Here is a 22,464-nt window from a genome sequence, read left to right as displayed (position 1 = left end):
AGACACACCAGACAATGATTCAGTAGACACACCAGACAATGATTCAGTAGACATATGGACAATGATTCAGTCGACACACCAGACAATGATTCAGTAGACACACCAGACAATGATTCAGTAGACACACCAGACAATGATTCAGTAGACACACCAGACAATGATTCAGTAGACACACCAGACAATGATTCAGTAGACACACTAGACAATGATTCAGTCGACACACTAGACAATGATTCAGTAGACACACCAGACAATGATTCAGTAGACACACCAGACAATGATTCAGCAGACATATGGACAATGATTCAGTCGACGCACCAGACAATGATTCAGTAGACACACCAGACAATGATTCAGTAGACATATGGACAATGATAAAATCAAATCAAATTTTATTTGTCACATACACATGGTTAGCAGATGTTAATGCGAGTGTAGCGAAATGCTTGTGCTTCTAGTTCCGACAATGCAGTAATAACCAACAAGTAATCTAACTAACAATACCAAAACTACTGTCTTATACACAGTGTAAGGGGATAAAGAATATGTACATAAGGATATATGAATGAGTGATGGTGCAGAGCAGCATAGGCAGGATACAGTAGATGGTATCGAGTACAGTATATACATGAGGTGAGTATGTAAACAAAGTGGCATAGTTAAAGTGGCAAGTGATACATGTATTACATAAGGATGCAGTCGATGATATAAAGTACAGTATATACGTATGCATATGAGATGAATGATGTAGGGTAAGTAACATTATATAAGGTAGCATTGTTTAAAGTGGCTAGTGATATATTTACATCATTTTCCATCAATTCCCATTATTAAAGTGGCTGGAGTTGAGTCAGTGTCAGTGTCAGTGTGTTGGCAGCAGCCACTCAATGTTAGTGGTGGCTGTTTAACAGTCTGATGGCCTTGAGATAGAAGCTGTTTTTCAGTCTCTCGGTCCCAGCTTTGATGCACCTGTACTGACCTCGCCTTCTGGATGATAGCGGGGTGAACAGGCAGTGGCTCGGGTGGTTGATGTCCTTGATGATCTTTATGGCCTTCCTGTAACATCGGGTGGTGTAGGTGTCCTGGAGGGCAGGTAGTTTGCCCCCGGTGATGCGTTGTGCAGACCTCACTACCCTCTGGAGAGTCTTACGGTTGTGGGCGGAGCAGTTGCCGTACCAGGCGGTGATACAGCCCGCCAGGATGCTCTCGATTGTGCATCTGTAGAAGTTTGTGAGTGCTTTTGGTGACAAACCAAATTTCTTCAGCCTCCTGAGGTTGAAGAGGCGCTGCTGCGCCTTCTTCACGATGCTGTCTGTGTGAGTGGACCAATTCAGTTTGTCTGTGATGTGTATGCCGAGGAACTTAAAACTTGCTACCTCTCCACTACTGTTCCATCGATGTGGATAGGGGGGGTGTTCCCTCTGCTGTTTCCTGAAGTCCACAATCATCTCCTTAGTTTTGTTGACGTTGAGTGTGAGGTTATTTTCCTGACACCACACTCCGAGGGCCCTCACCTCCTCCCTGTAGGCCGTCTCGTCGTTGTTGGTAATCAAGCCTACCACTGTTGTGTCGTCCGCAAACTTGATGATTGAGTTGGAGGCGTGCGTGTCCACGTAGTCGTGGGTGAACAGGGAGTACAGGAGAGGGCTCAGAATGCACCCTTGTGGGGCCCCAGTGTTGAGGATCAGCGGGGTGGAGATGTTGTTGCCTACCCTCACCACCTGGGGGCGGCCCGTCAGGAAGTCCAGTACCCAGTTGCACAGGGCGGGGTCGAGACCCAGGGTCTCGAGCTTGATGACGAGCTTGGAGGGTACTATGGTGTTGAATGCCGAGCTGTAGTCGATGAACAGCATTCTCACATAGGTGTTCCTCTTGTCCAGATGGGTTAGGGCAGTGTGCAGTGTGGTTGAGATTGCATCGTCTGTGGACCTATTTGGGCGGTAAGCAAATTGGAGTGGGTCTAGGGTGTCGGGTAGGTTGGAGGTTCAATGATTCAGTAGACATATGGACAATGATTCAGTAGACACACCAGACAATGATTCAGTAGACACACCAGACAATGTATCAGTCGACACACCAGACAATGATTCAGTAGACACACCAGACAATGATTCAGTAGACACACCAGACAATGTTTCAGTAGACACACCAGACAATGATTCAGTAGACACACCAGACAATGATTCAGTAGACACACCAGACAATGATTCAGTAGACATATGGACAATGATTCAGTAGACATATGGACAATGATTCAGTAGACACACCAGACAATGTATCAGTTGACACACCAGACAATGATTCAGTAGACACACCAGACAATGATTCAGTAGACACACCAGACAATGATTCAGTAGACACACCAGACAATGATTCAGTAGACATATGGACAATGATTCAGTAGACATGTGGACAATGATTCAGTAGACACACCAGACAATGATTCAGTCGACACACCAGACAATGATTCAGTCGATACACCAGACAATGATTCAGTAGACACACCAGACAATGATTCAGTAGACATTGAGACAATGATTCAGTCGACACACCAGACAAAGATTCAGTAGACACACCATACAATGATTTAGTGGACATTGAGACAATGATTCAGTCGACACACCAGACAATGATTCAGTAGACATATGGACAATGATTCAGTAGACACACCAGACAATGATTCAGTAGACATATGGACAATGATTCAGTAGACATTGAGACAATGATTCAGTCGACACACCAGACAATGATTCAGTAGACACACCAGACAATGATTCAGTAGACACACCAGACAATGATTCAGTAGACATTGAGACAATGATTCAGTCGACACACCAGACAATGATTCAGTAGACATATGGACAATGATTCAGTAGACACACCAGACAATGATTCAGTAGACACACCAGACAATGATTCAGTGGACACACCAGACAATGATTCAGTAGACACACCAGACAATGATTCAGTAGACACACCAGACAATGATTCAGTAGACACACCAGACAATGATTCAGTAGACACACCAGACAATGATTCAGTAGACATATGGACAATGATTCAGTAGACATATGGACAATGATTCAGTAGACACACCAGACAATGATTCAGTCGACACACCAGACAATGATTCAGTCGATACACCAGACAATGATTCAGTAGACACACCAGACAATGATTCAGTAGACATTGAGACAATGATTCAGTCGACACACCAGACAAAGATTCAGTAGACACACCATACAATGATTTAGTGGACATTGAGACAATGATTCAGTCGACACACCAGACAATGATTCAGTAGACATATGGACAATGATTCAGTAGACACACCAGACAATGATTCAGTAGACATATGGACAATGATTCAGTAGACATTGAGACAATGATTCAGTCGACACACCAGACAATGATTCAGTAGACACACCAGACAATGATTCAGTAGACACACCAGACAATGATTCAGTAGACATTGAGACAATGATTCAGTCGACACACCAGACAATGATTCAGTAGACATATGGACAATGATTCAGTAGACACACCAGACAATGATTCAGTAGACACACCAGACAATGATTCAGTGGACACACCAGACAATGATTCAGTAGACACACCAGACAATGATTCAGTAGACATTGAGACAATGATTCAGTCGACACACCAGACAATGATTCAGTAGACATATGGACAATGATTCAGTAGACATTGAGACAATGATTCAGTAGACACACCAGACAATGATTCAGCAGACTTTTTTATTTTTTATTTTTTTATTTCACCTTTATTTAACCAGGTAGGCTAGTTGAGAACACCTTTATTTAACCAGGTAGGCTAGTTGAGAACACCTTTATTTAACCAGGTAGGCTAGTTGAGAACACCTTTATTTAACCAGGTAGGCTAGTTGAGAACACCTTTATTTAACCAGGTAGGCTAGTTGAGAACACCTTTATTTAACCAGGTAGGCTAGTTGAGAACACCTTTATTTAACCAGGTAGGCTAGTTGAGAACACCTTTATTTAACCAGGTAGGCTAGTTGAGAACACCTTTATTTAACCAGGTAGGCAAGTTGAGAACACCTTTATTTAACCAGGTAGGCTAGTTGAGAACACCTTTATTTAACCAGGTAGGCTAGTTGAGAACACCTTTATTTAACCAGGTAGGCTAGTTGAGAACACCTTTATTTAACCAGGTAGGCTAGTTGAGAACAAGTTCTCATTTACAACTGTGACCTGGCCAAGATAAAGCATAGCAGTCCGACACAAACAACAACACAGAGTTACACATGGAATAACACAATATAAAAAAAATCTATATACAGTGTGTACAAATGAGGTAAGATTAAGGAAATAAGGCAATAAATAGGCCATAGTGGCGAAGCAATTACAATATAGCAATTAAACACTGGAATGGTAGATGTGCAGAAGATGGATGTGCAAGTAGAGATACTGGGGTGCAAAGGAGCACAATAAATAAATACAGTATGGGATGAGGTAGTTGGATGGGCTATTTACAGATGGGCTGTGTACAGGTGCAGTGATCTGTAAACTGCTCTGACAGCTGATGCTTAAATTTAGTGAGGGAGATATAAGTCTCCAGCCTCAGTGACTTTTGCAGTTCGTTCCATTCATTGGCAGCAGAGAACTGGAAGGAAAGACGACCAAATGAGGAATTGGCTTTGGGTTGACCAGTGAGATATACCTGCTGGAGCTTGCACTACGGGTGGGTGCTGCTATGGTGACCAGTGAGCTGAGATAAGGCGGGGCTTTACCTAGCAGAGACTTGTAAATGACCTGGAGCCAGTGGGTTTGGCGATGAATATAAAGCGAGGGCCAACCAACGAGAGCATACAGGTCACAGTGAGGGGTAGTATATGGGGCTTTGGTGACAAAACGGATGACACTGTAATAGACTGCATCCAATTTGCTGTTGGATGCTGTTTTGTAAATGACATCGCCGAAGTCAAGGATTGGTAGGATAGTCTGTTTTACAAGGGTATGTTTGGCGACATGAGTGAAGGAGGCTGATTCTAGATTTAATTTTGGATTTGAGATGCTTAATGTGAGTCTGGAAGGAGAGTTTACAGTCTAACCAGACACCTAGGCATTTGTAGTTGTCCACATATTCTAAGTCAGAACCGTCCAGAGTAGTGATGGCAGGTGCAGGCAGCGATTGGTTGAAGAGCATGCATTTAGCTTAACTTGCATTTAAGAGCAGTTGGAGACCACGGAAGGAGTTTTGTATGGCATTGAAGCTCGTCTGAAGGTTTGTTAACACAGTGTCCAAAGAAGGGCCAGAAGCATGCAGAATGGTGTCGCCTGCGTAGAGGTGGATCAGAGAATCACCAGCAACAAGAGCGACATCATTGATGTATACAGAGAAAATTGTTGGCCCGAGAATTGAACCCTGTGGCACCCCCATAGAGACTGCTAGAGGACCGGACTACAGGCACTCCGATTTGACACACTGAACTCTGTCTGAGAAGAAGCTGATGAACCAGGCGAGGCAGTCATTTGAGAAGCCAAGTCTGTTGAGTCTGCCGATAAGAAAGTGGTGATTGACAGAGTCGAAAGCCTTGGCCAGGTCGATGAAGACGGCTGCACAGTACTGTCTTTTATCGATGGCGATTATGATATCATTTAGGACCTTGGCTGAGGTGCACCCATGATTGCATAGCGGAGAAGGTAACGTGGGATTTGAAATGGTCGGTGATCTAGCCATGAAGTAATGGGTGAACAGGGAGTACAGGAGGGGACTGAGCATGCACCCCTGAGAAGCCCCATGTTGAGGATCAGCGTGGCAGATGTGTTATTACCTACCCTCACCACCTGGGGGCGGCCCGTCAGGAAGTCCAGGATCCAGTTGCAGAGGGAGGTGTTTAGTCCCAGGGTCCTTAGCTTCGTGATGAGCTTTGAGGGCACTATGGTGTTGAACGCTGAGCTGTAGTCAATGAATAGCATTCTCACATAGGTGTTCCTTTTGACCAGATGAGAAAGGGTGGTGTGGAGTGCAATAGATTTCGCATCATCTGTGGATCTGTTGGGGCGGTATGCAAATTGGAGTGGGTCTAGGGTTTCTGGGATAATGGTGTTGATGTGAGCCATGACCAGCCTTACTAGACAATGTTTAAAAATTTGAGGCCAGTGCATCATACTTAGTTTTGGGAAAAGTTTACGCCAAACCTTATTCAATTCAAATGATCTATTTACAGGTCTACAACATTTTTCTTTCGTTTAGGCTTAATTCCATTACTACAAAATTATACAGCAAATTATACGTCATTATTGTCACCATAAAAGGTGAGTGATGGGCGTTTTCAGGCAGAGTCATAATGCACGCACAGTTTTACATCAGCTCTGATTAACTAACAGGAAAAGCGTATGTATGGCGTGAGCAATGTCTATAAATCTCAGTATTATTGTACAGTGGTATAGACTGGTGTAAACGAGGTCCCAGGTCTCTCTATAGGATGACCTCACTGTGCTCCGTAGACTGGTATAAACGAGGCCCCAGGTCTCTCTGTAGTTAGTATGACCTCACTGTGCTCCGTAGACTGGTATAAATGAGGCCTCAGGTCTCTCTGTGTAGTTAGTATGACCTCACTGTGCTCCATAGACTGGTATAAATGAGGCCCCAGGTCTCTCTGTAGTTAGTATGACCTCACTGTGCTCCGTAGACTGGTATAAATGAGGCTTCCGGCCTCTCTATAGTCAGTGTGACCTCACTGTGCTCCGTAGACTGGTATAAATGAGGCCTCAGGTCTCTCTGTGTAGTTAGTATGACCTCACTGTGCTCCGTAGACTGGTATCAACGAGGCCTCAGGTCTCTCTGTAGTTAGTATGAACTCAAAGTGCTCCGTAGACTGATATAAATGAGGCCCCAGGTCTCTCTGTAGTTAGTATGACCTCGCTGTGCTCCGTAGACAGGTATAAATGAGGCCTCAGGTCTCTCTGTAGTTAGTATGACCTCACTGTGCTCCGTAGACTGGTATAAATGAGGCCTCAGGTCTCTCTATAGTTAGTATGACCTCACTGTGCTCCGTAGACTGGTATAAATGAGGCCCCAGGTCTCTCTGTAGTTAGTATGACCTCACTGTAATCCGTAGACTGGTATAAATGAGGTCCCAGGTCTCTCTGTAGTTAGTATGACCTCACTGTGCTCCGTAGACTGGTATAAATGAGGCCTCAGGTCTCTCTGTAGTTAGTATGACCTCACTGTGCTCCGTAGACTGGTATAAATGAGGCCCCAGGTCTCTCTGTGTAGTTAGTATGACCTCACTGTGCTCCGTAGACTGGTATAAATGAGGCCTCAGGTCTCTCTGTAGTTAGTATGACCTCACTGTGCTCCGTAGACTGGTATAAAGGAGGCCCCAGGTCTCTCTGTAGTTAGTATGACCTCACTGTGCTCCGTAGACTGGTATAAATGAGGCCTCAGGTCTCTCTGTGTAGTTAGTATGACCTCACTGTGCTCCGTAGACTGATATAAATGAGGCCTCAGGTCTCTCTGTGTAGTTAGTATGACCTCACTGTGCTCCGTAGACTGATATAAATGAGGCCTCAGGTCTCTCTGTGTAGTTAGTATGACCTCACTGTGCTCCGTAGACTGATATAAATGAGGCCTCAGGTCTCTCTGTAGTTAGTATGAACTCACTGTGCTCCGTAGACTGGTATAAATGAGGCCTCAGGTCTCTCTGTAGTTAGTATGACCTCACTGTGCTCCGTAGACTGGTATAAATGAGGCCTCAGGTCTCTCTATAGTTAGTATGACCTCACTGTGCTCCGTAGACTGGTATAAATGAGGCCCCAGGTCTCTCTGTAGTTAGTATGACCTCACTGTGCTCCGTAGACTGGTATAAATGAGGCCCCAGGTCTCTCTGTAGTTAGTATGACCTCACTGTGCTCCGTAGACTGGTATAAATGAGGCCTCAGGTCTCTCTGTGTAGTTCGTATGACCTCACTGTGCTCCGTAGACTGGTATAAATGAGGCCTCAGGTCTCTCTATAGTTAGTATGACCTCACTTTGCTCCGTAGACTGGTATAAATGAGGCCCCAGGTCTCTCTGTAGTTAGTATGACCTCACTGTGCTTCATAGACTGGTATAAATGAGGCCCCAGGTCTCTCTGTAGTTAGTATGACCTCACTGTGCTCCGTAGACTGGTATAAATGAGGCCTCAGGTCTCTCTGTGTAGTTAGTATGACCTCACTGTGCTCCGTAGACTGGTATAAATGAGGCTTCCGGCCTCTCTATGGTCAGTGTGACCTCACTGTGCTCCGTAGACTGGTATAAATGAGGCCCCAGGTCTCTCTGTAGTTAGTATGACCTCACTGTGCTCCGTAGACTGGTATAAATGAGGCCTCAGGTCTCTCTGTAGTTAGTATGACCTCACTGTGCTCCGTAAACTGGTATAAATGAGGCCCCAGGTCTCTCTGTGTAGTTAGTATGACCTTACTGAGCTCCGTAGACTGGTATAAATGAGGCCTCAGGTCTCTCTGTAGTTAGTATGACCTCACTGTGCTCCGTAGACTGGTATAAATGAGGCCCCAGGTCTCTCTGTAGTTAGTATGACCTCACTGTGCGCCGTAGACTGGTATAAATGAGGCCTCAGGTCTCTCTGTGTAGTTAGTATGACCTCACTGTGCTCCGTAGACTGATATAAATGAGGCCTCAGGTCTCTCTGTGTAGTTAGTATGACCTCACTGTGCTCCGTAGACTGATATAAATGAGGCCTCAGGTCTCTTTGTGTAGTTAGTATGACCTCACTGTGCTCCGTAGACTGATATAAATGAGGCCTCAGGTCTCTCTGTAGTTAGTATGACCACACTGTGCTCCGTATACTGGTATAAATGAGGCCTCAGGTCTCTCTGTAGATAGTATGACCTCACTGTGCTCCGTAGACTGATATAAATGAGGCCTCAGGTCTCTCTGTAGTTAGTATGACCTCACTGTGCTCCTTAGACTGGTATAAATGAGGCCTCAGGTCTCTCTGTAGTTAGTATGATCTCACTGTGCTCTGTAGACTGTTATAAATGAGGCCTCAGGTCTCTCTCTGTAGTTAGTATGACCTCACTGTGCTCCGTAGACTGATATAAATGAGGCCCCAGGTCTCTCTGTAGTTAGTATGACCTCACTGTGCTCCGTAGACTGGTATAAATGAGGCCTCAGGTCTCTCTGTGTAGTTAGTATGACCTCACTGTGCTCCATAGACTGGTATAAATGAGGCCCCAGGTCTCTCTGTAGTTAGTATGACCTCACTGTGCTCCGTAGACTGGTATAAATGAGGCTTCCGGCCTCTCTATAGTCAGTGTGACCTCACTGTGCTCCGTAGACTGGTATAAATGAGGCCCCAGGTCTCTCTGTAGTTAGTATGACCTCACTGTGCTCCGTAGACTGGTATAAATGAGGCCTCAGGTCTCTCTGTAGTTAGTATGACCTCTCTGTGCTCCGTAGACTGGTATAAATGAGGCCTCAGGTCTCTCTCTGTAGTTAGTATGACCTCACTGTGCTCCGTAGACTGGTATAAATGAGGCCCCAGGTCTCTCTGTAGTTAGTATGACCTCACTGTGCTCCGTAGACTGGTATAAATGAGGCCTCAGGTCTCTCTGTGTAGTTAGTATGACCTCACTGTGCTCCATAGACTGGTATAAATGAGGCCCCAGGTCTCTCTGTGTAGTTAGTATGACCTCACTGTGCTCCGTAGACTGGTATAAATGAGGCTTCCGGCCTCTCTATAGTCAGTGTGACCTCACTGTGCTCCGTAGACTGGTATAAATGAGGCCCCAGGTCTCTCTGTAGTTAGTATGACCTCACTGTGCTCCCTAGACTGGTATAAATGAGGCCTCAGGTCTCTCTGTAGTTAGTATGACCTCACTGTGCTCCGTAGACTGGTATAAATGAGGCCCCAGGTCTCTCTGTGTAGTTAGTATGACCTCACTGTGCTCCATAGACTGGTATAAATGAGGCCCCAGGTCTCTCTGTGTAGTTAGTATGACCTCACTGTGCTCCGTAGACTGGTATAAATGAGGCTTCCGGCCTCTCTATAGTCAGTGTGACCTCACTGTGCTCCGTAGACTGGTATAAATGAGGCCCCAGGTCTCTCTGTAGTTAGTATGACCTCACTGTGCTCCCTAGACTGGTATAAATGAGGCCCCAGGTCTCTCTGTAGTTAGTATGACCTCACTGTGCTCCGTAGACTGGTATAAATGAGGCCCCAGGTCTCTCTGTGTAGTTAGTATGACCTCACTGTGCTCCGTAGACTGGTATAAATGAGGCCTCAGGTCTCTCTGTAGTTAGTATGACCTCACTGTGCTCCGTAGACTGGTATAAATGAGGCCTCAGGTCTCTCTGTAGTTAGTATGACCCTGTAACGGTGTGTAAACTGTGTAGGATAATGTATGTGTTACTTTCTGATGACCTTTACGGATCGATCACTAACTACGTTCTATGTAATCCCAACTGAAATCATGCACATGAAACTCAAGATCACGGTCTTCATTATTACTTTATGAATGGGAACTTTGAGTTTTACTGAAGGAACATGTTACACGCTGACTGGTCTTACAGTAACACTGTTGTATCTCGTACGGTCACATAGATGAGAGGAAGAAGGGGAAAGGTGTGAGTGAGTGAAAGAATGAGGACAAGGGAAGAATGAATGAGAGGGGGTGACTGCAGGTTTTAATCTTAGTGAGGAGAGTCTAGGAGAGATGTTTTAATCTTAGTGAGGAGAGTCTAGGAGAGATGTTTTAATCTTAGTGAGGAGAGTCTAGGATAGATGTTTTAATCTTAGTGAGGAGTCTAGGAGAGATGTTTTAATCTTAGTGAGGAGAGTCTAGGAGAGATGTTTTAATCTTAGTGAGGAGAGTCTAGGAGAGATGTTTTAATCTTAGTGAGGAGAGTCTAGGAGAGATGTTTTAATCTTAGTGAGGAGAGTCTAGGAGAGATGTTTTAACCTTAGTGAGGAGAGTCTAGGATAGAGGTTTTAATCTTAGTGAGTGAAAGAGAAGAGCGTAGGAGATTTTCCTCCTTCCCCTCTAATCAGGGACTGATTCTGACCATTAATTAATCAATGAACTGCCAGGCAAAGAAGACAAACAGCAATACTCTGGCTCTACAGGGCCATTGAATAGACCTGAGGAACAGTGGAGCTCTCCAGGTGGGCGGGGAGAGAGAGGTGGGTAGGCACTAGGACCTGCAGGCAGCCTAACGGGAGGGTGGGACAAGCTTTGAGACTCCTTTAACTTTCAGAACAATTCTTTCCCAAAGAGAGTGGGAGACAGACCAACACACACAGTGGATGGATCAGGAGCTGCGTCTAAGGCTTTAAAAGAGGATGCCAGATTGGGAGTTTGGGATAATTCTGACAGGGAGCAGAGCAGAGCAATAGGTGGACTATATTTCCCCCTTTCACTGGGATCTGTCTCTCACTGGGGGATTAGAGAGGAAGAGAGGGACAGACGGAAAGCATAGACGGAGGTAGGAGCACAAAGTTTTCAGTGCTGTTCACTCACGGTGTGTGTGTGTGTGTGTGTGTGTGTGTGTGTGTGTGTGTGTGTGTGTGTGTGTGTGTGTGTGTGTGTGTGTATACATGTTTAACCTGAAGTACCCACAAGAATAGTAAACTAAGACAAATTTGACCAACTGGGGACATTTTCTTGGTCTCCGCAAGGGAAACAACAGGATTTTGAGTGTTCCCCCACTAGGTTAGTTATACACGACTCTGTGTGTGTGTGTGTGTGTGTGTGTGTGTGTGTGTGTGTGTGTGTGTGTGTGTGTGTGTGTGTGTGTGTGTGTGTGTGTGTGTGTGTGTGTGTGTGTGTGTGTGTGTGCGTGTGCCTGTCATTATGTGAAAGTAGATCCTCATTTGTAGCTAACCACTAAGTTGGATCGAAGGTCCAACAGACAGTACATGGTATATAAACTACATGATGACCAGCATAGCAGTGACTGTTAAGTAGCCAGGGTGTTTTCCTAGTATGCCTGTCTGTCTATAGAACAGAGTTTCAACAGTGAATTGTGACAGACAGGTTTTTGAGGTAAATGGTTGTACAGAGATGTTTAAATGTGATCCTGGTCTCTATGGTGTGATCCTGGTCTCTGTGGTGTGATCCTGGTCTCTATGGTGTGATCCTGGTCTCTGTGGTGTGATCCTGGTCTCTATGGTGTGATCCTGGTCTCTATGGTGTGATCCTGGTCTCTATGGTGTGATCCTGGTCTATGTGGTGTGATCCTGGTCTCTATGGTGTGATCCTGGTCTCTATGGTGTCATCCTGGTCTCTATGGTGTGATCCTGGTCTCTGTGGTGTGATCCTGGTCTCTATGGTGTGATCCTGGTCTCTATGGTGTCATCCTGGTCTCTATGGTGTGATCCTGGTCTCTATGGTGTGATCCTGGTCTCTGTGGTGTGATCCTGGTCTCTATGGTGTGATCCTGGTCTCTATGGTGTGATCCTGGTCTCTATGGTGTCATCCTGGTCTCTATGGTGTGATCCTGGTCTCTATGGTGTGATCCTGGTCTCTATGGTGTGATCCTGGTCTCTGTGGTGTGATCCTGGTCTCTATGGTGTGATCCTGGTCTCTATGGTGTGATCCTGGTCTCTATGGTATGATCCTGGTCTATGTGGTGTGATCCTGGTCTCTATTGTGTGATCCTGGTCTCTATGGTGTGATCCTGATCTCATGGTATGATCCTGGTCTCTATTCTGTGATCCTGGTCTCTATAGTGTGATCCTGGTCTCTATGGTATGATCCTGGTCTCTATGATATGATCCTGGTCTCTATGGTGTGATCCTGGTCTCTATGGTGTGATCCTGGTCTCTATGGTGTGATCCTGATCTCTATGGTGTGATCCTGGTCTCTATGGTGTGATTCTGTGTTAGTTGTATTGATCCTGGTCTCTATGGTGTGATCCTGATCTCTATGGTGTGATCCTGGTCTCTATGGTGTGATCCTGGTCTCTATGGTGTGATCCTGCTCTCTATGGTGTGATCCTGTGTTAGTTGTATTGATCCGGGTCTCTATGGTGTGATCCTGGTCTCTATGGTGTGATCCTGGTCTCTATGGTGTGATCCTGGTCTCTATGGTGTGATCCTGATCTCATGGTATGATCCTGGTCTCTATTCTGTGATCCTGGTCTCTATGGTGTGATCCTGGTCTCTATGGTATGATCCTGGTCTCTATGATATGATCCTGGTCTCTATGGTGTGATCCTGGTCTCTATGGTGTGATCCTGGTCTCTATGGTGTGATGCTGGTCTCTATGGTATGATCCTGGTCTCTATGGTGTGATCCTGGTCTCTATGGTGTGATCCTGGTCTATATGGTGTGATCCTGGTCTCTATGGTGTGATGCTGGTCTCTATGGTATGATCCTGGTCTCTATGGTGTGATCCTGGTCTCTATGGTGTGATCCTGGTCTCTATGGTGTGATCCTGGTCTCTATGGTATGATCCTGGTCTCTATGGTGTGATCCTGGTCTCTATGGTGTGATCCTGGTCTCTATGGTGTGATCCTGGTCTCTATGGTGTGATCCTGGTCTCTATAGTGTGATCCTGGTCTCTATGGTATGATCCTGGTCTCTATGATGTGATTCTGTGTTAGTTGTATTGATCCTGGTCTCTATGGTGTGATCCTGGTATCTATGGTGTGATCCTGGTCTCTATGGTATGATCCTGGTCTCTATGGTGTGATCCTGGTCTATATGGTGTGATCCTGGTCTCTATGGTGTGATCCTGGTCTCTATGGTATGATCCTGATCTCTATGGTGTGATCCTGGTCTCTATGGTGTGATCCTGGTCTCTATAGTGTGATCCTGGTCTCTATGGTGTGATCCTGGTCTCTATGGTGTGATTCTGTGTTAGTTGTATTGATCCAGGTCTCTAGGGTGTGATCCTGATCTCTATAGTGTGATCCTGGTCTCTATAGTGTGATCCTGGTCTCTATGGTGTGATACTGTGTTAGTTGTATTGATCCTGATCTCTATGGTGTGTTCCTGGTCTCTATTGTGTGATCCTGGTCTCTATGGTGTGATCCTGCTCTCTATGGTGTGATCCTGGTCTCTATGGTGTGATACTGTGTTAGTTGTATTGATCCTGATCTCTATGGTGTGATCCTGGTCTCTATGGTGGGATCCTGGTCTCTATGGTGTGATCTTGGTCTCTGTGGTGTGATCCTGGTCTCTATGGTGTGATCCTGGTCTCTATGGTGTGATCCTGGTCTCTATGTTGTGATACTGGTCTATGTGGTGTGATCCTGGTCTCTATGGTGTGATCCTGGTCTCTATGGAGTCATCCTGGTCTCTATGGTGTGATCCTGGTCTCTATGGAGTGATCCTGGTCTCTATGGTGTCATCCTGGTCTCTGTGGTGTGATCCTGGTCTCTATGGTATGATCATGGTCTCTATGGTGTGATCCTGGTCTCTATGGTGTGATCCTGGTCTATGTGGTGTGATCCTGGTCTCTATGGTGTGATCCTGGTCTCTATGGTGTCATCCTTGTCTCTATGGTGTGATCCTGGTCTCTATTGTGTGATCCTGGTCTCTATGGTGTGATCCTGCTCTCTATGGTGTGATCCTGGTCTCTATGGTGTGATACTGTGTTAGTTGTATTGATCCTGATCTCTATGGTGTGATCCTGGTCTCTATGGTGGGATCCTGGTCTCTATGGTGTGATCTTGGTCTCTGTGGTGTGATCCTGGTCTCTATGGTGTGATCCTGGTCTCTATGGTGTGATCCTGGTCTCTATGTTGTGATACTGGTCTATGTGGTGTGATCCTGGTCTCTATGGTGTGATCCTGGTCTCTATGGAGTCATCCTGGTCTCTATGGTGTGATCCTGGTCTCTATGTTGTGATCCTGGTCTCTATGGTGTGATCCTGGTCTCTGTGGTGTGATCCTGGTCTCTATGGTGTGATCCTGGTCTCTATGGTGTGATCCTGGTCTCTATGGTGTGATCCTGGTCTATGTGGTGTGATCCTGGTCTCTATGGTGTGATCCTGGTCTCTATGGTGTCATCCTGGTCTCTATGGTGTGATCCTGGTCTCTATGGTGTGATCCTGGTCTCTATGGTGTGATCCTGGTCTCTATGGTGTGATCCTGGTATCTATGGTGTGATCCTGGTCTCTATGGTGTGATCCTGGTCTCTATGTTGTGATCCTGGTCTCTATGGTATGATCCTGGTCTCTATGGTGTGATCCTGGTCTCTATGGTGTGATCCTGCTCTCTATGGTGTGATCCTGTGTTAGTTGTATTGATCCTGATCTCTATGGTGTGATCCTGGCCTCTATGGTGTGATCCTGGTCTCTATGGTGTGATCCTGGTCTCTATGGTGTGATCCTGATCTCATGGTATGATCCTGGTCTCTATTCTGTGATCCTGGTCTCTATGGTGTGATCTTGGTCTCTATGGTATGATCCTGGTCTCTTTGATATGATCCTGGTCTCTATGGTGTGATCCTGGTCTCTATGGTGTGATCCTGGTCTCTATGGTGTGATCCTGATCTCTATGGTGTGATCCTGGTCTCTATGGTGTGATCCTGCTCTCTATGGTGTGATCCTGGTCTCTATGGTGTGATACTGTGTTAGTTGTATTGATCCTGATCTCTATGGTGTGATCCTGGTCTCTATTGTGTGATCCTGGTCTCTATGGTGTGATCCTGGTCTCTGTGGTTTGATCCTGGTCTCTATGGTGTGATCCTGGTCTCTATGGTATGATCCTGGTCTCTATGGTGTGATTCTGTGTTAGTTGTATTGATCCTGGTCTCTATGGTGTGATCCTGATCTCTATAGTGTGATCCTGGTCTCTATGGTGTGATCCTGGTCTCTATGGTGTGATCATGGTCTCTATGGTATGATCCTGGTCTATATGGTGTGATCCTGGTCTATATGGTGTGATCCTGGTCTCTATGGTGTGATCCTGGTCTCTATGGTATGATCCTGATCTCTATGGTGTGATCCTGGTCTCTATGGTGTGATCCTGGTCTCTATAGTGTGATCCTGGTCTCTATGGTGTGATCCTGGTCTCTATGGTGTGATTCTGTGTTAGTTGTATTGATCCTGGTCTCTATGGTGTGATCCTGATCTCTATAGTGTGATCCTGATCTCTATGGTGTGATCCTGGCCTCTATGGTGTGATCCTGGTCTCTATGGTGTGATCCTGGTCTCTATGGTGTGATCCTGATCTCATGGTATGATCCTGGTCTCTATTCTGTGATCCTGGTCTCTATGGTGTGATCTTGGTCTCTATGGTATTATCCTGGTCTCTATGATATGATCTTGGTCTCTATGGTGTGATCCTGGTCTCTATGGTGTGATCCTGGTCTCTATGGTGTGATCCTGATCTCTATGGTGTGATCCTGGTCTCTATGGTGTGATCCTGCTCTCTATGGTGTGATCCTGGTCTCTATGGTGTGATACTGTGTTAGTTGTATTGATCCTGATCTCTATGGTGTGATCCTGGTCTCTATTGTGTGATCCTGGTCTCTATGGTGTGATCCTGGTCTCTGTGGTTTGATCCTGGTCTCTATGCTGTGATCCTGGTCTCTATGGTATGATCCTGGTCTCTATGGTGTGATTCTGTGTTAGTTGTATTGATCCTGGTCTCTATGGTGTGATCCTGATCTCTATAGTGTGATCCTGGTCTCTATGGTGTGATCCTGGTCTCTATGGTGTGATCCTGGTCTCTATGGTATGATCCTGGTCTATATGGTGTGATCCTGGTCTATATGGTGTGATCCTGGTCTCTATGGTGTGATCCTGGTCTCTATGGTATGATCCTGATCTCTATGGTGTGATCCTGGTCTCTATGGTGTGATCCTGGTCTCTATAGTGTGATCATGGTCTCTATGGTGTGATCCTGGTCTCTATGGTGTGATTCTGTGTTAGTTGTATTGATCCTGGTCTCTATGGTGTGATCCTGATCTCTATAGTGTGATCCTGGTCTCTATGGTGTGATCCTGGTCTCTATGGTGTGATACTGTGTTAGTTGTATTGATCCAGATCTCTATGGTGTGTTCCTGGTCTCTATTGTGTGATCCTGGTCTCTATGGTGTGATCCTGCTCTCTATGGTGTGATCCTGGTCTCTATGGTGTGATACTGTGTTAGTTGTATTGATCCTGATCTCTATGGTGTGATCCTGGTCTCTATGGTGGGATCCTGGTCTCTATGGTGCGATCCTGGTCTCTGTAGTGTGATCCTGGTCTCTATGGTGTGATCCTGGTCTCTATGGTGTGATCCTGGTCTCTATTGTGTGATCCTGGTCTATGTGGTGTGATCCTGGTCTCTATGGTGTGATCCTGGTCTCTATGGTGTCATCCTGGTCTCTATGGTGTGATCCTGGTCTCTATAGTGTGATCCTGGTCTCTATGGTGTGATCCTGGTCTCTATGGTGTGATTCTGTGTTAGTTGTATTGATCCTGGTCTCTATGGTGCGATCCTGATCTCTATAGTGTGATCCTGGTCTCTATGGAATGATCCTGGTCTCTATGGTGTGATACTGTGTTAGTTGTATTGATCCAGATCTCTATGGTGTGTTCCTGGTCTCTATTGTGTGATCCTGGTCTCTATGGTGTAATCCTGCTCTCTATGGTGTGATCCTGGTCTCTATGGTGTGATACTGTGTTAGTTGTATTGATCCTGATCTCTATGGTGTGATCCTGGTCTCTTTGGTATGATCCTGATCTCTATGGTGTGATCCTGGTCTCTATGGTGTGATCCTGATCTCTATAGTGTGATCCTGATCTCTATGGTGTGATCCTGGCCTCTATGGTGTGATCCTGGTCTCTATGGTGTGATCCTGGTCTCTATGGTGTGATCCTGATCTCATGGTATGATCCTGGTCTCTATTCTGTGATCCTGGTCTCTATGGTGTGATCTTGGTCTCTATGGTATGATCCTGGTCTCTATGATATGATCCTGGTCTCTATGGTGTGATCCTGTTCTCTATGGTGTGATCCTGGTCTCTATGGTGTGATCCTGATCTCTATGGTGTGATCCTGGTCTCTATGGTGTGATCCTGCTCTCTATGGTGTGATCCTGGTCTCTATGGTGTGATACTGTGTTAGTTGTATTGATCCTGATCTCTATGGTGTGATCCTGGTCTCTATTGTGTGATCCTGGTCTCTATGGTGTGATCCTGGTCTCTGTGGTTTGATCCTGGTCTCTATGGTGTGATCCTGGTCTCTATGGTATGATCCTGGTTTCTATGGTGTGATTATGTGTTAGTTGTATTGATCCTGGTCTCTATGGTGTGATCCTGATCTCTATAGTGTGATCCTGGTCTCTATGGTGTGATCCTGGTCTCTATGGTGTGATCCTGGTCTCTATGGTATGATCCTGGTCTATATGGTATGATCCTGGTCTATATGGTGTGATCCTGGTCTCTCTGGTGTGATCCTGGTCTCTATGGTATGATCCTGATCTCTATGGTGTGATCCTGGTCTCTATGGTGTGATCCTGGTCTCTATAGTGTGATCCTGGTCTCTATGGTGTGATCCTGGTCTCTATGGTGTGATTCTGTGTTAGTTGTATTGATCCTGGTCTCTATGGTGTGATCCTGATCTCTATAGTGTGATCCTGGTCTCTATGGTGTGATCCTGGTCTCTATGGTGTGATACTGTGTTAGTTGTATTGATCCAGATCTCTATGGTGTGTTCCTGGTCTCTATTGTGTGATCCTGGTCTCTATGGTGTGATCCTGCTCTCTATGGTGTGATCCTGGTCTCTATGGTGTGATACTGTGTTAGTTGTATTGATCCTGATCTCTATGGTGTGATCCTGGTCTCTATGGTGGGATCCTGGTCTCTATGGTGCGATCCTGGTCTCTGTGGTGTGATCCTGGTCTCTATGGTGTGATCCTGGTCTCTATGGTGTGATCCTGGTCTCTATTGTGTGATCCTGGTCTATGTGGTGTGATCCTGGTCTCTATGGTGTGATCCTGGTCTCTATGGTGTCATCCTGGTCTCTATGGTGTGATCCTGGTCTCTATAGTGTGATCCTGGTCTCTATGGTGTGATCCTGGTCTCTATGGTGTGATTCTGTGTTAGTTGTATTGATCCTGGTCTCTATAGTGTGATCCTGATCTCTATGGTGTGATCCTGGCCTCTATGGTGTGATCCTGGTCTCTATGATGTGATCCTGGTCTCTATGGTGTGATCCTGATCTCATGGTATGATCCTGGTCTCTATTCTGTGATCCTGGTCTCTATGGTGTGATCTTGGTCTCTATGGTATGATCCTGGTCTCTATGATATGATCCTGGTCTCTATGGTGTGATCCTGGTCTCTATGGTGTGATCCTGGTCTCTATGGTGTGATCCTGATCTCTATGGTGTGATCCTGGTCTCTATGGTGTGATCCTGCTCTCTATGGTGTGATCCTGGTCTCTATGGTGTGATACTGTGTTAGTTGTATTGATCCTGATCTCTATGGTGTGATCCTGGTCTCTATTGTGTGATCCTGGTCTCTATGGTGTGATCCTGGTCTCTGTGGTTTGATCCTGGTCTCTATTCTGTGATCCTGGTCTCTATGGTATGATCCTGGTCTCTATGGTGTGATTCTGTGTTAGTTGTATTGATCCTGGTCTCTATGGTGTGATCCTGATCTCTATAGTGTGATCCTGGTCTCTATGGTGTGATCCTGGTCTCTATGGTGTGATCCTGGTCTCTATGGTATGATCCTGGTCTATATGGTGTGATCCTGGTCTATATGGTGTGATCCTGGTCTCTATGGTGTGATCCTGGTCTCTATGGTATGATCCTGATCTCTATGGTGTGATCCTGGTCTCTATGGTGTGATCCTGGTCTCTATAGTGTGATCCTGGTCTCTATGGTGTGATCCTGGTCTCTATGGTGTGATTCTGTGTTAGTTGTATTGATCCTGGTCTCTATGGTGTGATCCTGATCTCTATAGTGTGATCCTGGTCTCTATGGTGTGATCCTGGTCTCTATGGTGTGATACTGTGTTAGTTGTATTGATCCAGATCTCTATGGTGTGTTCCTGGTCTCTATTGTGTGATCCTGGTCTCTATGGTGTGATCCTGGTCTCTGTGGTTTGATCCTGGTCTCTATTCTGTGATCCTGGTCTCTATGGTATGATCCTGGTCTCTATGGTGTGATTCTGTGTTAGTTGTATTGATCCTGGTCTCTATGGTGTGATCCTGATCTCTATAGTGTGATCCTGGTCTCTATGGTGTCATCCTGGTCTCTATGGTGTGATCCTGGTCTCTATGGTATGATCCTGGTCTATATGGTGTGATCCTGGTCTATATGGTGTGATCCTGGTCTCTATGGTGTGATCCTGGTCTCTATGGTATGATCCTGATCTCTATGGTGTGATCCTGGTCTCTATGGTGTGATCCTGGTCTCTATAGTGTGATCCTGGTCTTTATGGTGTGATCCTGGTCTCTATGGTGTGATTCTGTGTTAGTTGTATTGATCCTGGTCTCTATGGTGTGATCCTGATCTCTATAGTGTGATCCTGGTCTCTATGGTGTGATCCTGGTCTCTATGGTGTGATACTGTGTTAGTTGTATTGATCCAGATCTCTATGGTGTGTTCCTGGTCTCTATTGTGTGATCCTGGTCTCTATGGTGTGATCCTGCTCTCTATGGTGTGATCCTGGTCTCTATGGTGTGATACTGTGTTAGTTGTATTGATCCAGATCTCTATGGTGTGTTCCTGGTCTCTATTGTGTGATCCTGGTCTCTATGGTGTGATCCTGGTCTCTATAGTGTGATCCTGGTCTCTATGGACTCATCCTGGTCTCTATGGTGTGATTCTGTGTTAGTTGTATTGATCCTGGTCTCTATGGTGTGATCCTGATCTCTATAGTGTGATCCTGATCTCTATGGTGTGATCCTGGCCTCTATGGTGTGATCCTGGTCTCTATGGTGTGATCCTGGTCTCTATGGTGTGATCCTGATCTCATGGTATGATCCTGGTCTCTATTCTGTGATCCTGGTCTCTATGGTGTGATCTTGGTCTCTATGGTATGATCCTGGTCTCTATGATATGATCCTGGTCTCTATGGTGTGATCCTGGTCTCTATGGTGTGATCCTGGTCTCTATGGTGTGATCCTGATCTCTACGGTGTGATCCTGGTCTCTATGGTGTGATCCTGCTCTCTATGGTGTGATCCTGGTCTCTATGGTGTGATACTGTGTTAGTTGTATTGATCCTGATCTCTATGGTGTGATCCTGGTCTCTATTGTGTGATCCTGGTCTCTATGGTGTGATCCTGGTTTCTGTGGTTTGATCCTGGTCTCTATGGTGTGATCCTGGTCTCTATGGTATGATCCTGGTCTCTATGGTGTGATTCTGTGTTAGTTGTATTGATCCTGGTCTCTATGGTGTGATCCTGATCTCTATAGTGTGATCCTGGTCTCTATGGTGTGATCCTGGTCTCTATGGTGTGATCCTGGTCTCTATGGTATGATCCTGGTCTATATGTTGTGATCCTGGTCTATATGGTGTGATCCTGATCTCTATGGTGTGATCCTGGTCTCTATGGTATGATCCTGATCTCTATGGTGTGATCCTGGTCTCTATGGTGTGATCCTGGTCTCTATAGTGTGATCCTGGTCTCTATGGTGTGATCCTGGTCTCTATGGTGTGATTCTGTGTTAGTTGTATTGATCCTGGTCTCTATGGTGTGATCCTGATCTCTATAGTGTGATCCTGGTCTCTATGGTGTGATCCTGGTCTCTATGGTTTGATACTGTGTTAGTTGTATTGATCCAGATCTCTATGGTGTGTTCCTGGTCTCTATTGTGTGATCCTGGTCTCTATGGTGTGATCCTGCTCTCTATGGTTTGATCCTGGTCTCTATGGTGTGATACTGTGTTAGTTGTATTGATCCTGATCTCTATGGTGTGATCCTGGTCTCTATGGTGGGATCCTGGTCTCTATGGTGCGATCCTGGTCTCTGTGGTGTGATCCTGGTCTCTATGGTGTGATCCTGGTCTCTATGGTGTGATCCTGGTCTCTATTGTGTGATCCTGGTCTATGTGGTGTGATCCTGGTCTCTATGGTGTGATCCTGGTCTCTATGGTGTGATCCTGGTCTCTATGGTATGATCCTGGTCTATATGGTGTGATCCTGGTCTATATGGTGTGATCCTGGTCTCTATGGTGTGATCCTGGTCTCTATGGTATGATCCTGATCTCTATGGTGTGATCCTGGTCTCTATGGTGTGATCCTGGTCTCTATAGTGTGATCCTGGTCTCTATGGTGTGATCCTGGTCTCTATGGTGTGATTCTGTGTTAGTTGTATTGATCCTGGTCTCTATGGTGTGATCCTGATCTCTATAGTGTGATCCTGGTCTCTATGGTGTGATCCTGGTCTCTATGGTGTGATACTGTGTTAGTTGTATTGATCCATATCTCTATGGTGTGTTCCTGGTCTCTATTGTGTGATCCTGGTCTCTATGGTGTGATCCTGCTCTCTATGGTGTGATCCTGGTCTCTATGGTGTGATACTGTG

General features: G+C 45.7%; 1 protein-coding gene across 1 annotated transcript in view; it reads left to right on the top strand.

Annotated features, from left to right (window-relative positions):
- Positions 1-11,267: 11,267 nt before the first annotated feature.
- The window catches only part of ngfa (nerve growth factor a (beta polypeptide)), a 129,416-nt gene continuing 118,219 nt past the window's right edge, over positions 11,268-22,464 (top strand). Inside the window, exon 1 of the mRNA XM_036989114.2 lies at positions 11,268-11,472. The gene's annotated coding sequence lies outside the window, so the exon portion shown is untranslated. The remainder of the gene's footprint in view (positions 11,473-22,464) is intronic.

Source organism: Oncorhynchus mykiss, chromosome 9 (assembly GCF_057628025.1).
Source record: "Oncorhynchus mykiss isolate SJ-2025 chromosome 9, ASM5762802v1, whole genome shotgun sequence".
Taxonomy (NCBI): Eukaryota; Metazoa; Chordata; class Actinopteri; order Salmoniformes; family Salmonidae; genus Oncorhynchus; species Oncorhynchus mykiss.
The sequence above is the reverse complement of the archived record's forward strand: the minus strand, read 5'-3'. Positions and strand labels throughout refer to the sequence as shown.